This window comes from Rhinolophus hipposideros, assembly GCF_964194185.1.
Source record: "Rhinolophus hipposideros genome assembly, chromosome: 9".
Taxonomy (NCBI): Eukaryota; Metazoa; Chordata; class Mammalia; order Chiroptera; family Rhinolophidae; genus Rhinolophus; species Rhinolophus hipposideros.
The window spans coordinates 15,208,044-15,225,206 of record NC_138055.1 but is presented as its reverse complement, the minus strand read 5'-3'; positions in this window follow the sequence as shown (position 1 = coordinate 15,225,206).

Genomic DNA, 17,163 nt, shown 5'->3' with positions numbered 1-17,163 from the left:
TTGACAAACCAAGTTAAGTCAGTTTCCTTTCTTCAGGATTTTTCAGAGCCTTGCATGTGCACTGTGCATTGTGAATTCCAAGAACATCAGTGAGTCAGCAGCATTTCCCGAACTTACATGACCAGGATACCCTATTTTGCAGATCATGTCACAGAGCTACTGTTCCACAGAGTATACTTTGGTTAGGTTGATTTAGCGCATCTGAGGTCTTCAAGGATAAAAACTGCCTCTCTAACCCCATTCCAAAAGACAACAACAAAACAAAACAAAAAATAAAAATAAAACAGCACCAACGTGTCCATCTGGTTTGTAGCCCACAGAGGTACTTTATCAAAGGACTTCAACTTTTACTTACGTGCAATGGTTCTAATCCTGGATACAAACAACGATCTGTACACAGGCAACGATTCCATCCCTCCCAAGCGGAGTGGAGGAAAGTCTTGGGTGGTGTGGATAGAAGGAAAGGGGTTGGGGGTAGGGCAAAAGGCCACAGCGGTCCCCCTACTGCTCAAGCCTTAGGTTGCTCAACGCAAGCAAAGTGAGCTCATCCCTTGACAAGTGTTTCTTCGATTCCACAGTTTGAAATTGCTCACTGTGTGCTTTTTGGTTTCAAAATGGAAATTGATGTAGATTTCCTGAGTTTTGCATTTCCGTATCCATCTTGATCAGCTATGCAAGCCAGCTCAGTGCTGTGTGCAGAGTGTCTTCTTTCATGGTTTTCTCTCTCTCAAGTGAGAAAGATTGTCCCTGGGGGGATGATACATCAGGATGGTTCTGCAACGAGGGACCCTTTCTCCTCATGTTTTGTTTTGTATTCATATCTTATTTTCTAATGGTATAAAAAAAAATCAATTAAGATTCAAGTGTTTTGCAGAATGTATAAAGTATTCTGTGTCCTTGGTTAAAAAGAATCCAAGGGTGAAAATGTGCCTGGGAAACGAAAGTTTGCATTTTTTTAAAGAATACTTGGAAAACATTTTCTATCGCATGCTTAGCTGGAGAAAAGTACAGGCAGGTGTCCCATCTCCGAGCCACTTTTCAAAGGTGCTGCTGTGTTTTCAAAACCAGGTACAGTCAGGGTACTATTTACAAGGACGCTCCTTCTCACCTTATCCCTTTGGTTGGAACGCTGTAGAACATTAGGCACAGGGTTTGAATTCCTGCAGCTTCTCTGGAGCCCTCATCTCTGCCTCCCAGCGGATCTGGGAAGAAGGGTAGTCTGCTGACCTGTGGTGTCTCAGAGGGGACCTTCCTTCCTACCTGTCCCCCAGGTGAGCTTCCCTTCCTGCTTGTCCAGGATCTGGACGCCACAGGAGAGCAGTGGGCGGAGCCAGCTTCAGCTGAATCAGTCCTCCTGGTGGCAAAGGCATGGAGGCACAAGGGTCTAAATCCTGCTAGTAGAAAGGTCCCAGAATAAAAGCAAGTCCCTAGCACACTTAGCTGGTGGGGTCTGGACCAGTGCTGGGGCAGTGACTGAGCACAGGTCCCTGTTCTAACCTGGCAGGGAGCCAAGGGACTGTCCTTGGTGGGTGGTGCTCAGAGCACCTCTCTCTCAGGCTGCTCGTCCCCTCCACACACACAATCAAAGCTGCAAAAATCCCTTCCTTGCCCACCCTTATGTCAGCAGGACTGACCTCCTCGTTCCCCCAAGTTCCCACAGCCAGCATTTCCTCCAGCCTCTTCCCATCACAACCAGCTGGACCCTCTAAACAGGCAACATGAAGTACAACCTTCTTGACTGTTGGCCGTTAGCAGGCAAATTTCAGCCTGCTACGCTTTGTCAGGCACACAAGGGTCTGTCTGCCCGTACTCTTTTCTTACAAGCATGCTCAGTATGGCATATGGACATATAACTTAACGTCTTTGTGGAATGTGATTTTTTTTTTACATGTTTGTATGCAGTAGAGGGCTTGTTGTAGAAAAGTCCCTGTATCTTACTGTACCGTTCCAGAAAGCTGAATTCCACATTGCCAACAAAAGCGTGAAATGTTCATGAACCTTCCTCCAGGAAAAGCCATTCAAGCCTGATTATTTTTCTAAGTAACTTCAATTAAATTGAAGAGAAAAAGAAGCGTCTCTGTGTGTATGGTTTGTTCATGGCTCACGGACAAAAGACTGTAAGGGTGGGGTGGGGTGTGCTCCTTAGCATGTGAGGGTTCCTGTTCGTGTGCGTCCAAGAATGGAGAAGGATGGGGAGTCAGACCCTGTTTGTTGGCAGTCTTGGTCATGGCAAAGACCACCGTAGATCCAAACCCTTTCTGTTTTGGGGATGAATGAAAGCTTTCTTCATTCCATTTTGTCAAGAAACTCTTAGATGTGATAGAAGACTCACCACGATCCTGTGGCCCTACCACCCAAGTGAAAAATAAGGAAAAGGAAGCCCCAAACGGTTAAATGGCTTTGGTGACAGAACCGGTATGTATTCAAACCTGGGTTGATCTGCCTCCAGAATCCCATGCTTTGGGCACAGAATGACACGTCTCTCCAAATGACTGTCCACAGTCCGGACGTTGCAGACCTGTCCTTCACATCCCAATTCCCCAATTCTAAATCCTTTCCTTTCTGATGCCCCATGTAGCATCTTTCAGTTCCCTCAAGGGACATTGTTTAGCTCTACTAATAAAAATGGTCTATATTTTACTGAAGAAGAAATCTCCAAGTTATTTCCCTATTTTATTGTATTTTAAGTTCTTTAAATATATTACCCAAATATTTTAACATGAGCATATTGGATTAGAAAGAATATTCCATATTTCAACGATACCAGGTATGGTTTATAATGTCCACTCACCAATGAGTTCTCGTCACCGGTGGCCTGGCTCCCACCCATTCCCGCTGTCCTCACTGTCCTCAGTCTAGTCCCATAGGGTTGGGATGTCCAGACCATGGCACTCAGCTGTCTTCAGTGGAAAAATGCACTTCCTTTTTAATGCAGTGAGTATAACTTTGTCATGGACTGTCCCTGTAATTGTCAGTGAGAAGCAAGTCTGGACAAGGAGTCTTAGTTTATTCCCCTTGGAGTAAGACTGAAATGCCCTCTTGTCGGTGGCCAGCTAATCAGTCGGTATTTCTGATGGCACCACAGGTGCCCTCTGACTGACACTGCAGAAGTCTATAGCCTAGAGCATTGCTAGGGCCAGGCCAGGGTGAGGTCATTGATCCTCTACCAAGTGAACAAAAATAGCACCAGGCAGAACCATTAGCATACAATGCCAAATTCTCCTTTCTTGGGAAGAGCTTTCCTTTCTTAAGATATGTCTTTACTCTGTTTTTGGTACTCAAATAATTTTTTATAATGGTAGAAAATAAAATATGGGCAATTTCACGTTAACCCCTAGAGTGATTTCAAACATTTTCTCAAAAAAATGTCATGATAGACCAGGAATAAAGACCATAAAGACCAGGAATCATTAGCCAAGAATGCACTTGAGACATGAAGTAAGGGGAAGAAATTCGAGGGCTTGGTGAACAGTACTCTGGGGAAATCCATCCTGGCGTGCAATTCTGAGCTTTGCACAGCAGGAATCCACATTCCTGCCAGCACATTTGTATCCCTGAGGTCCTGGGATAACTTACAAGAAGCTGAAGACTGGTCTGTCCATATTCACTGTAGAGAGTTTATCAGACATCTTGGGTCTCGGGTGATGGACATTTCCAGTATAAAACAAAAAGGGACATGCTAACAAAACTGGCACGAGAAAAAAATAGTCAACCCTTTCTCCACTGCACAATCCTCTCCTAGCGTCAGTCTCGTCCCCATATCATAACAAGCTGTAGATAGAACAGTCAGAATGGAAGCAGCTTGCTGATTCCAAACACGTATCTGCTGAGAACTGTTCACAGACATACTGTCTCCATCTCTCCTCTGAAACAGGGAAAACAGTAACATCTACATTATGCCAAAATTGGGATAAACAAGAACCCCTGAGGTCATGAGTCCCAGTTCCTCCACCAAGGAGTTGTTTGTAATGTCCAGGTAATCACTTCCTATTTTGGCCTCAGTGTCCCCATCTGCAAGATGGAAAAAAAAATGAGCTATAGCTGTGGCTTACAATTCTTTTTGAAGTGAGTCCCTTAAATTTTTCTTGTGTGCTGAATACTCATGTAAAATAGATGAAGCAGAGATGGTGGGATTGAATAGTTTGAGGTCCAGCTGAGACTTTTCCCTGTAAAGCTCCTGTAGACCTCCCAGGACCCCCAAGCATTCTAAGGAACACAGTTTGAGAACCTCTAAGTTAGATGACCTCTGAGCCCTTCCAACTTTGACGTTCTCTAATGATCTACCCAAATCCTCCTCTGTGGCTTTACTCCCAAGAGGTCAATGAACAATTAGATGGTACTCTAGAGGTAAAAACTGCTTCAAGAAGGGATTAAGATGGAAGAAAAGAAACGAGGACAAAGAAAAATTAGAAGTTAGAAGCAGATGCAGGAAAGAAATAGCTCACACCCAGATTCAAGATCGGACTCACAGATCACGCTCCTCTTTCCAAATGGTCTACCAGGGAAACACAAGCTCCAAATTCCTACAAAACCCCATTAATTTGAAACACAAGAGACTGGACTGAAAAACAGTCTCTGTATTCATCTGCTTTTTATTTTTCAATGTTTGTTTTTAAAAATAATACAGTGTCTTGTTATGAGAGAATAGCAAGGGCCTTGGATTTCACGATGGTTTGGACAAGCCAGCAGCTAGAGGAGATGTTTTTGTGGCTGCGTCTAGCCTTGGACCTTTACTTGACAGATGAAGCCAGAAATAACTTCATGCCTGGAACCAAACTGGCAACAGGATGAAGAAAAAAATGCCTAAAGAAGGCATGAAAGAACGACCTCTGACTAATAGAACTGATACCTGTACACTGTGCCTCTTCACACAAGGAGCACAAACTCAACTGTAGGTGGCTTGGAGACGTTTGCTTTTAATGTCTTTTCCACAAATACATTGTTCCCTAAAGAAAGTTGACCAGAGATGTGGCTAACTTTTATTAACTCATATAGTTTATTATATGCCTTGTAATGCGTTAAATGCTTTCCATTTAATCCTCACAAGAACAGAGGTAGATACTTCTACACCTTTTCACAGATAAAGGGAAGCAGAAGATTCAAATAGTTAAATAACTTGTCCCGAATTTCTCAGCGAATAAGAGGCAGAGCCAGGATTCCAACCAGGTCTGGTGGACTCCTGAGCCCGCTGGAACCAGCATCATTGGTGGGCCAAGACGGGAGGCCAAAAGTCTAAATCTGGGGATGGTGGTGCTACAGACAGACATGGAGAGAGATTAACACTTTAGCCAAAGAGGCCAAATGAATGAAATACAACTGAAAGATACTAAGGACAAAACAAAAAAGCTGGAAGACGAAAAGAGTAAAGTTCAGACTAAAATAATCACAGAAAACTAGATGATCTGTCCAAATACATTTTCTGCCTATGCTGTTGAGACAGGAAAAACTCAGTTCCTCTCCTCCATGTCTCCTTTACTTTCACTCCACTATCACATTCAACACTTCTGACACCAGATATTAGGGGGTCGGGGTGGGGCGGATCCCCACAAGTCATTCTCTGCATCCAGCTGGGTGTCCTTCAACTTAACTCAATTCTGACACTATTGACCTGAAGAAAGCATCAGATCCCACAGGTTAAGGCTCAGTCCTACGAGACTGCCCCTTCTCCCCATTTCAGATGCCAATCACAAGTCCAGCTTGTCACCTATGTTTCTGAGCAATCAGCTATAAATCAGAGATTCCCATGACCCCCTCCTCGGGTTCAATTAACTTGCTAGAGCAGCTCACAGAACCCAGGAAGAGAGCTTCCTTACTGTTTACCACTTTATCATAAAAGGATGTGATAAAGGATGTAGGAGAACATCCAGATAGAAGAGATGCGAAGGGCAGGTATGTAGAAAGGGGCGGAGCTTCCGTGCCCTCTCTGGCTGCACGGCTCTCCCCACACCTCCACATGTTCACTAACCCCCGAAGCTCTCTGAACCCCATACTCCTGGGATTGTTATGGAGGTTTCACCACTTAGGCATGATCGCTCATTAACTCCATGTCTGGCTCCTCTTCCCTCTATGGAGGAGAGGGGTGGGGCTGAAAATTCCAAGCTTCTAATCATGGCTTGGTCTTTCTGGTGAAGCCCACCAAGAGTCACCTCATTAGAACAAAAGACACTGCTGTCACCCAGGAAATTCCAAAGGTTTTAGGAGCTCTGTGTCAGGAACTGGGGTCAAAGACCAAATATTAGAATAACAGATGCTCCTAAGAAATTACAAGGGTTTTGGGAGCTCTGTGCCAGGAATGGGGGCAGAGACATGTGTGTGTGTGTGTGTGTGTGTGTATGTTCATTCTATTGTTTCACAGTTGTCTATTATAGTATCTTGCCAAAACAGCTGGACTGACAAACTATTCATAAAGGTTGAACTTCAAATAAAAGCCAGAAAGCAGAAGAGACCTTCAAATTAGGGGTCTCAGAGAAGGCTGAGAGCCTACCAAATGGAACATATAAGCCATAAGTATTCTGATGGTCTGGACAGAACAAGCCAGCCTGGGTTTCACACAGGAGCCCCAAATCAAGTTTCAAAGGCAGCTGTTCAAAGGGTGAAGACGTTGTGTTCGAGCAGCTGCTCCCATAGCCACTCCGCAGGGTGGCCCCAGGGGTGAGCCGCAGGGGGATGAATGGCCTTTCCAGGCAGTGTAGAGAGGCCAGACAAGACCAGGTTAAGATAGAAAGGCTGGAGGGCAGGTGGGAGTACCTGGGGCAGAAACGGTCCATCAGGCCTGGGGTCTTCACAGCTCCCTCTGCATGGTCAGGCTCCCTGCAGACCTGCCCAGGTGTTACCCTCGCCCTGGGGCAGACCTCCTTGGAGCTGAGTCCTGAGCTTCCCCCATCCCATCTAGGAACCCTCAGCTGTCACAGGACACATTTACTCATTCAAACATGTGTTAAACATCTGCCTATTTCAGTCCCTATTCAGGATGCCAAGAATATGAGGATTCTTAGGACTCGTAATCAAGTGGGGAACACAGAAATGTTAGCAGATAAGTTACAGGATAGTCAAAATATACATGAAAATGAAACATCAGACTATCCCTGGGAAAGAAGTGATCCAAGTCAGTAGCAGGAGAAACAGAGAAGGTGAGGGATTGGAGCAGTGGTTCTCAAGCGGGGGTGATTTTGCCCCCTAGTGGACAGACCTCTACGACAAAGAATTGTCTGGCTCAAAAATGCTGAGGCTGGGAAACCCTAAATGGGAGAAATCGTACAAGGGCAAATCCTGCAGCATTTCATAACCGAATGGATATGTGGGCGACGAAAGGGAAAATGTGGAGGCGAGGCGGATTGCCATGTTCCCAGCTTGGGAAACAGTAGCTGGAGACTGGGGCCATTGATGGAGGTCAGGTAATCGGGAGGTTCCTGGGAAGGCCATGACTTCGGTAAGGGAAACGCTCAATGAAGTTCATGTCGGACATCCAGGGAAACACGGATAAGTGATTCTAGGACCTCACTACTCCAAGTGTGGTTCATGGACCACATGGCTAGAAGCATGGCTATTACTTGGGAGTTTGTTAGATATGCAGTGTTTCAGGCCCTACACCAGGTCTCCTATATTTTAAGAAGCTGGTGATTCATATGCACATTTACATTTGAGAAGCATTGCTCTAATGCACAAGACAGTGTGAAGGGGGTGGATCATTTTACATTATTGCTTATTCTTCCATAACTCCTGAGACCTGAGTAGGATCAGAGCCACTGTCTGGTTGTACAGGTTGTGCACTGCACAAAGGTGTCTGGGTGAGGATAGGGCTGACATTCAACATCTACCCTGAAAGAAGGGATACATTTTTCTTAATCTACTTGCCAGGTTGTGGACACAGGGGCTATGACCACCCAAAAGATGTATTGTTCTAATTTGTACAAAAGCCATATGGCCTAGCCAGTGGCCTTGGATACAGTACAGTTCCACATCCCCTTATCTGCAATTTTGAAATCTATAAAACCCTGATAACCAAACACTTTTTCATAGATTTGCAGCCAGCTCACTTGGCAGCAAAACCTGACCTGCACTAACATGAGACTAATTATAATCTTTACTTATCCCACTTACTGTGAAAATTCATACATTTTTCCTGCAGAAAATACTAATATGTTTTCTTACAGGGTACAGCCCCTCCCCCTGCTGGAGTATTCGGTAACACAGACTATTTGCACAGCATTATTTTTCTAAAATTTGAAAAGTTCTGAATTCTAAAACACATCTGATCCAAGGCTTTTAGATAAGAACTGTAAACTTGTACTACCCCAGTTTTATAGATGGAGAAACTGAGGCTCAGAGAGGTTAAGTTCAAAGAGCCAAGGTTCAAACCCTGCACTCTTTCTGTATCCCACTAAAAAGCTTATTGAGTAAGACACCGATGGGTCCCTAGCCCAGCCCCTTCCCTCACAGACAATGTATCTTTTCAGACAGAAGCCTGGGTCAGAAGCACAAGGATCTGCCTTTTGTGTGGACCTCCCGTAATATTGTGCCAGTCCCTGCGCTTAAGCTGCACATTTCCAAACAAGCCTCTGGGTGTTCTGGCAGCACTTAGCCCAAAGCCAGGCACCCCGTGATGGAAGTATCCATCAACTTCAGCCTCCTTGGCAGACATAGGATTCCAGCAATATTGCACAAGAAAGAAAGCCACGAATTCTTCTTGGGTTTGTGATTGAGACGATACAAAATGAGAGCAAAACAGCAGGGAGGGTCTTCTGTTGTGCTGTCCTCATTCCACAGGCAGAGGTGTACAGTGGCCGCAGCAGGAGCCAGTGCCAACTGCTTCTTGAAAAGACATTTGTGTGCTTTGGAGAACACAGAGCCCGTCATCTCTTCAGAACCAAAGGTTGCTTCTGATTCCTCTGCCACTTCAACAAAGAATGTATTTTATTCTCCAATAACAGAAATAAACCTGGAGCTATAAATTATCAGCCAGCTCAGAGTCAGGGTGCTATCGTCTCTGAAATTTCGCAAACTCTAAAATTAAATCCATGTGATGTACTCACGTCTGTTATTCTTCACTTTTGAGTTTACACGTTGTGGTGCTGCCTTGACATGAACATTGGAAATATGGTGTCTTGTCTCCAAAATTAATGATTTTCCATTATCTGTTTAAATTCATTTAAGCTTTTATTTAAAAAGTGTGTTATTTCAAAAACCTTTCAAAATACGTCAGTGAATGATGAACTCCAAGGCATCTTCTCTTTCCATTGTGTATACGTGAATTACACATTTATGTGTATTTATCGCTTTATATTATTTTATATAACATTTACATATCTTCTCTGGAGAAGTGTTTATTGAACTATTTTGCCCAGTTAAAAACATTGGTTTGCTTGTCTTATCGAGTTGTAAGAATTCTTTATAAATTTTGTAGTAAAAGTCCTTTATCAGAAATGTTTGGCAAATATTTCCTCCCAGTCTGAGCCGGGCCTTTTCATTTTCTTAACAGTCCCTTTCAAACAGCAGAAATTTTTATTTTTGATGAAGTCCAACATTTCAATTTTTATTTGGTTGTGCCCCATTTAAGAAATCCTTCCCCAACCTGAAGTCTCCAAGATTTTCCCCCACGTTTTCTCATAGGAGTGTTATAGTTTCAGTTCTTATATTTAAATCTATATCCATGTAGAATTTGTTTTGTATATGGTATGAACAGCCATAGTTAAGACCACATAGACACCCCGTTTTTTGAGTGCCATGTGTTGAAAGAACTGTGTTTTTCTCACATTGGTGCCCTTGTCAAAAATCAAGTGACCACATTATGTGTGGGTATATTTCTGGACTCTCTATTCTGTTCTGTTGATCTATATGTCTATTCTCAAGCTGATATCACACCCACTTAATTACTGTAGTTTCATAGTAAGCCTTGAGATCATGTAGTGTGATTTCCTCCAATATACATTTATACATTTATTTATTCATGTATTTATTAATTTACTTTCTACATTGTACTGCCTATGACCTCCAATAAAAAGTTTAATAGAAGTGGTTAGGAAGAAAGCATTCAGTTTTTCAATATAAAGCATGAATGCAGCTGTAGGTCTTTTGCAGAGGCCCTTTATCGGCAAATTGAAGTGGCCAGTTTGCTGTTTTATTATGGATCTTGCATATATGTTCATGGGAAATATTGTCCTAAAATTTTCTTTTCTTGTAATATCTCCATCTGGTGTCAGGTAATTAATGCTGACCTCATAACACGACTTAGGAAGTATCCCTTCTTCTATTTTCTGGAAGAATCTATGCTATGCTCTTGTCATTTGTTTTTTATTGTCAGACGAGATCAGGCACGTTCAGGGTGGTATGGCCGGAGACTGTTTTTTATTGTCATATCTTTCTTTTTCTTCTCTTTCCCTTCCTTTTCTTGTATTTAATTTTTTTTAAAAAATGATTCCGTTTTTTTCCACCCTTGGCTTATTAGCTATTCCTTTGCTGGTTTGTTTTTAGTGATTGCCTTAGGATTTATAATATGCATCTTTAATCTTATAGTCTACTTCAAAAAATATTATACTATATGCACATGTAATATAAGATCCTCCTAACAGATTACTTTCTTTACTTTTTGCTATTGTCATACATTTTGTCCTGCCTGCTATAAACTATACAATGTATTATTATTCTTTTTGCTGTATCAGTCAATTATCCTTTAAAGAAACAAAAAGTGAGAAAAAAATTTAATACGAGGTCTGACAATTAAGTTTGTGAACTTGTTGCACTAATATTGCTAACCTTTCTTGATATCAGAGGGATTATTCATTATAAATTTGTACCAACTGGACAAACAGTTAACTAAGTTTACTATTTGGAAGTGCTGAAAAGGCTGCATGAAAAAGTTAGACGACCTGAACTTTTCATCAACAATTCATGGCTCTTGCATCACGACAATACATGGCCCTGTCTGTGAGGGAGTCTTTAGCCAGTAAACAAATAACTGTATTGGAACACCTTCCCTACTCACCTGATCTGGCCCCCAATGACTTCTTTCTTTACCCAAAGATAAAGGAAATATTGAAAGGAAGACATTTTGATGACATTCAGGACATTAAGGGTAATACGACGACAGCTCTGATGGACATTCCAGAAAAAGAGTTCCAAAATTGCTTTGAAGGGTAAACTAGGCACGAGTTTTGGTGCATAGCTTCCCAAGGGGAGTACTTCAAAGGTGACCATAGTGATATTCAGCGATGAGGCATGTAGCACTTTTTCTAGGATGAGTTCGTGAACTTAATTGTCAGACCTCATATTCACACATTTCTGACACTCATTGTTCTTTTGCATAATTACAAACATCTGGTCTCATTTTCTTTGAACCTGAAAAACTTCCTTAACATTTCTTGCACGGTGAACCTGCTGGCAATAAATTCTCTCATCTTTTGTTTCTCTAAAAAAAAACTCTTGATCAAATTTGAATACATGTGGCCATTACTTTTTAAATATTCTTTTCTGCCTCCACCCTTTCTAGGACTCCACTTGTATATAGGCCAGTTGATGTTCCATTCATCACTTATACTTTTGTTCATTTCTTTTTTTAGTTTTGAATAGTTTTATTGCTATGTCTTCAAGTTCACTGATTCTTAATTCTGCAATGTCTTTTCAGCTGTTAATCCCAGTGTAATTTTAATTTTAGATAGTATTTTTCATACTTACAAGGTCCATTTGGGTCTTTTTAAAATCTTTCATTTCTTCTTTCCTTATTTTTCTTTATATCCTGTGAGTGGATAAACACACACACACACACACATATACATACACACACACACACACACATAAAATTTTTTTAATGTTATCTGCTAATATGTCATTTTGGGGTCTGCTTCTGTTAACCGATTTTTCACATTTTCTTGCCTTTTTGTATGTCTATCTACATTTATTTTTATGCTGGCATTTTTAATTTTACATTGTCGAGTGCAGGTGCTCCTTGTATTCCTTTAAGGGATGTTGTACATTTTCTGGCAGACAGTTACTTTACTTGTGGATTAGATCAATCCTTCTGCAGTTAGTTTATACATTCATTTACGGTGGGTATAGAGTAGACTTCATTCTATAGCTAATTAAGCTCTGTGTGCAATGTGTGGCGTTTCTTAGAGCCCCGAATATTCAGTGAGATCTTTCGCTTTGTCTAGAGGCAACTCAAATCATCCCCTGGAATTATTTTTCATAGAGCTCCCCAGGAATTGTCCTTTCCTTGGAAATTGTTCTTGTCCCACCTTATGGGATTTTACTCTCTCTGTACATGCACTCATTTGTATTCAGTCAAAAATTCGAGAGTACCTCTATCTAAATTTCTGAAGCTCTTTCTTAGTGTAGCTTTCTTCACTCGGGTACCCTCCTCTGCCAATTCTAGCCACCTTGGCCTCTCAGAACTTCAGTCTACCTCCTCAACTCAGAAAGAATAGTGGACTGAGAATTACCTCCAGACAGAAAGCCTTGGCAATGGTGGACTGCACCTTAATTGTTCCCTGTTCTCAGGGCTCACAGTCTGTTTCTGCCTTTTGTCCAATGTCTGAAAATAGTTGTTTCCTCTCATTTGTCCATTTTCATGGAAAGGTAATTCAGGACAGTGTTTATCCTCATGGTCCTATGCAGAAGTCTGCTTCTTGTTTCAATAGCTGTAGCTAAGTCAACATTACATGGCTTACTTAATTAATCCCTTAACAGTGAAAATTTAGGTAATCCCTTAACACTAAGAACTCGAGTTTTTAAAAGATTATAAATAGTGCCAATATAAACACTGTTGTAAAAAAAACTTTATTTCCTTTAGAGGATATTTTCTTGAGATTTAGTAGCGTTATCAGAACAAAGGATATAAATAATTTTATAGCTCTGGTTGCAATCTTTTCTTATAGTCCCTAGAAAAATAAAACCCATTTACAGAATCACTAGGCACTGTAATATGAATACGTATTTCTCCTAATTGCCAGCATTGGACTTTTTCTTAATTTACTTTCATTAGTTGAAGCCACGAGTAATGGTGCCAAGAAGATAGCTCAATTTATTATTTTTTTCTTGTATGGCTGGGAAAATTGTACATTTTTCCCATCAGATAATTAAATGTCTGAATTTTGTAGTGTATAAACTATCTGTTCATCAACCTTGACAGTGTAGCAACAGGCATTATGATATTTATATTGTAGGACCTCATTATATTTTATAGAATAGTAAGCTATTATCTGTTGTGCTTTTCACATAGCTTAACCACCCTTTTTCAGTTTACGAATGACTTTCATTTTTAAGTGTGTCTCTTTAAGTAACAGATAGATTTTATTTTTAACTCTGTCGGTGGCTCCTTTTTACCCAGAAGATGTCATCTTTTTAACTTAAATACAAGTGATGCATTTATATTTTTTACCACTTCCTAAGTACATTTTTTACTGTTACAGTTCCTTGCTTTCTCTTTTCATTTGCATAGCTGCTGCAGTACCTTTTAATGTCTTGATTTTTCTTCACTCTGCACTCAGTCTACTGGACTTTAATTTCCACAGCCATGTCTGTGTTGTTGCCACCATATTCCTAATGTCTACCACTGCGCCTGGCATACTGAGTGACTCACTAAAAAAATGATTGGAATCCTACTATGAATGCTATTGAGACACGGTGAGGGCTTAAACCCAGTAATCTGAAATCTTTTTAAGAGGCAAGTTTGGATCTTGTGCGTCTCATATTTTTGTGGTCTGATTTATAGCTATTCATGTTCCTTCATTAACCATGCCCTCTGGGAATACACTAGGCAACTTGTCTTTCTAAAGGGCCTTCATCCGATTCAAATCTGCAATGCCCCTCATGAAAGTTCTTGCAGCTATGGGACTGGGGATTGACAAATTATTTCAATGTAATTCTTACAAGTCTTACAAACCTCCTTTAGGCTTCTAAAAGAAAGGTCAACTTAGTCTATGTTAAAGGTCACGTTAAAGGTCAACGTGGCAACCCTACATGAATACTCACGACCCCATTTCTGTTAGCTTTGTGCCAGTTTTCCCCTCTATAGTTTAAGGGGTAAATTTCAAATTTGTTTTGTAATCTCTCAATGTTTCCTTTTTTCTTAAATCCTTAAAAGAGCATTTTTTCCTTAAGGAATTTTTTTTTTTAACTGGGGAATATTGGAAGACCGTGTGTTTCTCCAGGGCCCATCAGCTCCAAGTCGTTGTCCTTCAATCTAGTTGTGGAGGGCGCAGCTCAGCTCCAAATCCAATTGCCATTTTCAGTCTTTAGTTGCAGGGGTGCAGCCCACCATCCCATGTGGGAATTGAACCAGCAACCTTGTTGCTGAGAGCTCACGCTCTAACCAACTGAGCCATCGGCTGCCCCAAAAGCATGTCTTTTGTTTGTTTTTTTTTTTTCCAGATCCTGCCTCAGCTTTATTGGTCCATGTTTTTAATTCTCACGTTTGAAACCTTGGCCAGCAGCTGTCCCTCTCTGAGCACTGTTCCTATAGGGATTTCTATGTCGTCCCCTCCTGATGACTGTATTGAGATTGCCATTCAGGTTCTTTAATGATTTCTGTTCACTCTGGTCTTTACTCTGGAGCCATAGACACTGTAGGATCTGCTTGTTCTACTTTATGGAGTACCTGCCAGGACTTTTGAGGCCTGTCTGTTTGGCTTGCGTTATACTGCCTGCTTTTGTGGTTGACTTTTGACTTATGTTGCCATCCAGGGGCACCTTTCACCCTTGAGGGGCTCTCTGTGCCGATGCAATCACCTTCATTTATACTTTGCATGAACTGCCAAATGCTGGGTTCAAATGCAATCCTGTGCAGATGCCCAGTTTGAAAAAGAGACGCACCCAGAGTTGCTTTGCTCTTGGGTGGTGGCGGTGGAAGGGGATCGAGGAGGCCTTCTCCACTACTTCATCCTCCAAGAGACCTCAAAACCCAAAGCTTCACCAGGAAGTTTTATTCAAGCTGCTCTCGTGTGTCAAACCCACCTCCCCTCCTCAGCGTCACTCCCTAGGCACACTTAGGAGCCCCATGCGTGCTCCACTTTTCTTTCTAACAACCATCATTTCTTATTTAATCTTTTACATTAACTCGTATCTTATCCTTTATGCTTCCTTGAGGGTCTTTGAAAATCTGGGCAGATTTGGTTAAAAAAAATTTTTTAAGACCTATTTACACTTAGGGATTGTGAAGAAGCCAGGAAAAAAGTGTTTGGGCTTTTAAAACCCAAACATATGGGCTTCCTTTTATTTATTAACAGCTTTTATACATTTTCAATATTATTCCTTAAAGCAGCTGTTTCTTTGGGCTGTCTTTCACACCTGTCACTTGAGATTTCCATTTGTTAATTTACAAATCTGAACTGGGAGTTCTAAAAGCAAAGCACAAGGTAATTTTACTGATTTTAAATTTTACTCACATATCTGAGAGTCACTTAGAAGCTCTGGGTCTACCCCGCTGGGGTCACAGAAAGACCACTGGTTTATTCTGCACCCCCTAAATACTGTTTCTGAGGTGTCAGAACTACTATAATACTTGCCAATCTTATATTAGTTATGTTTATAGGTTCTTCCTCCACTAGATTGTACAACCCTGAAGGGGACATTTTTCTCTATCCATTATTGTACTTAGTATGATACAAATCAATAACACGGGCTTGACTGGCATAATCAATTTATACTTTCAACAAGTTTTAAGAAAGTCTATAAACATATTAATTATCTGGTGTTGGGGAAAATATGACACAAACTGACTTAAAGAGGGAAAAGCAAGTAGGGATAATATTCCTTTTCCTGGATGGAAAAGTGTATAATATTGGCACTGGTCTCAAGGAGGGCACATTTTCAGATGACAAATAGCTCACCTGGTTAGTGAAATGGCAAAATAGCAAGGCTGACACACACTGATAGAACTTTGATATGGAAAATACAAAAGGGAAAAACATCCAAACCAAGTAGGCACCAGGGAGGCCTGGGATCATTATATAGTTGGAAGCCATTTTTCTCCATGTTTAGTTTTGACAAAAAGGATCCAACAGTGAATTTACCCTCACTGGTAAGCATGAGCAGCAACCCAGCACAACAGAGAGAGTTCTCCTCCTGCTGGGCCCTGGGCTCATGCATCCCCTTGTCTTGGTCACGTTAGGGCTGAGCGTCTCACCTAGAATGGGTCACTTAGGGGCTGGGGAGGGAGCTCTGACACAGTCAGCAGTAGTTGGCCAACAGGTTTATGTGGGTGTTATTTGGGATGCTGGACCAAGGCTCTAAGTAAACCCCCACCAGGCTTATCTTATCCACGCATTCATTCCACATGCATTTATTGAAACATTGAGGAATATCAAGATGGGTACATAACAATATTCAAGTTAGTCACAGATTATAGGATAATAGGAAAATATGGTTAGGACAGAACTCAGTCAGTATCTTGGGTGGAAATCATGTTCACACAATGATATGTTATTGCTCACATTGTCATTCTGTGATTGACTGTTATTTTTTGCTTCCCACTGTGGAAATAAGCCTCTTACAATATACGTATCACCCAAGATTCCAGAGAAACGACCTCCATCGAAAAGCCCAATTGCCCTAATTATTCTAAAGTGAAATCCATTAGTTAACAAAGGAAACCCATGCATGGTCTTACTCTTGAATATCAGCTGTTAAATTAATTAAACAAGAAAGCCATTAAACTGAAGTAGCTCTAATACCGTGGCAGCCTACATAAGCAAACCCAAATGTAAGCCTGTAAATGCCTCAAGACTATGAAATCTAAAAGCCAAGGACAACCAATTACAAACAGCCAACTAGCCTCTAAGCTATACCAATCAAATAATTTCCTTACTTTGCTTCTGCACCTTCTCTACATAAGTCTTTCCCCTGACTCCTGTGGGCAGAGCTCCCCTAACCACTTCTGGTTTGACACTGCCCAACTCACATAGATTTTTGCTCAAATAAACTCTTAAAATTTTTAATATGCATCAGTTTGTCTTTTAACAAAGCATACAGCCAGGAATCTCCAAATATTCGGGAAACCCATCCAAAGCAAAAGACAGCGCACAAAGAGAAAAAAATAAATCCAGAGGAAATAGAGAAGATTAAAACAAATAAACAAAAATACCAAGTACAGCTGGTATCTTCTAAGTGGTTAGAGAGGATATTGTATTCATAAGACAAGAAGTGCCAAGAACAAGGGACAAATAGTGAATA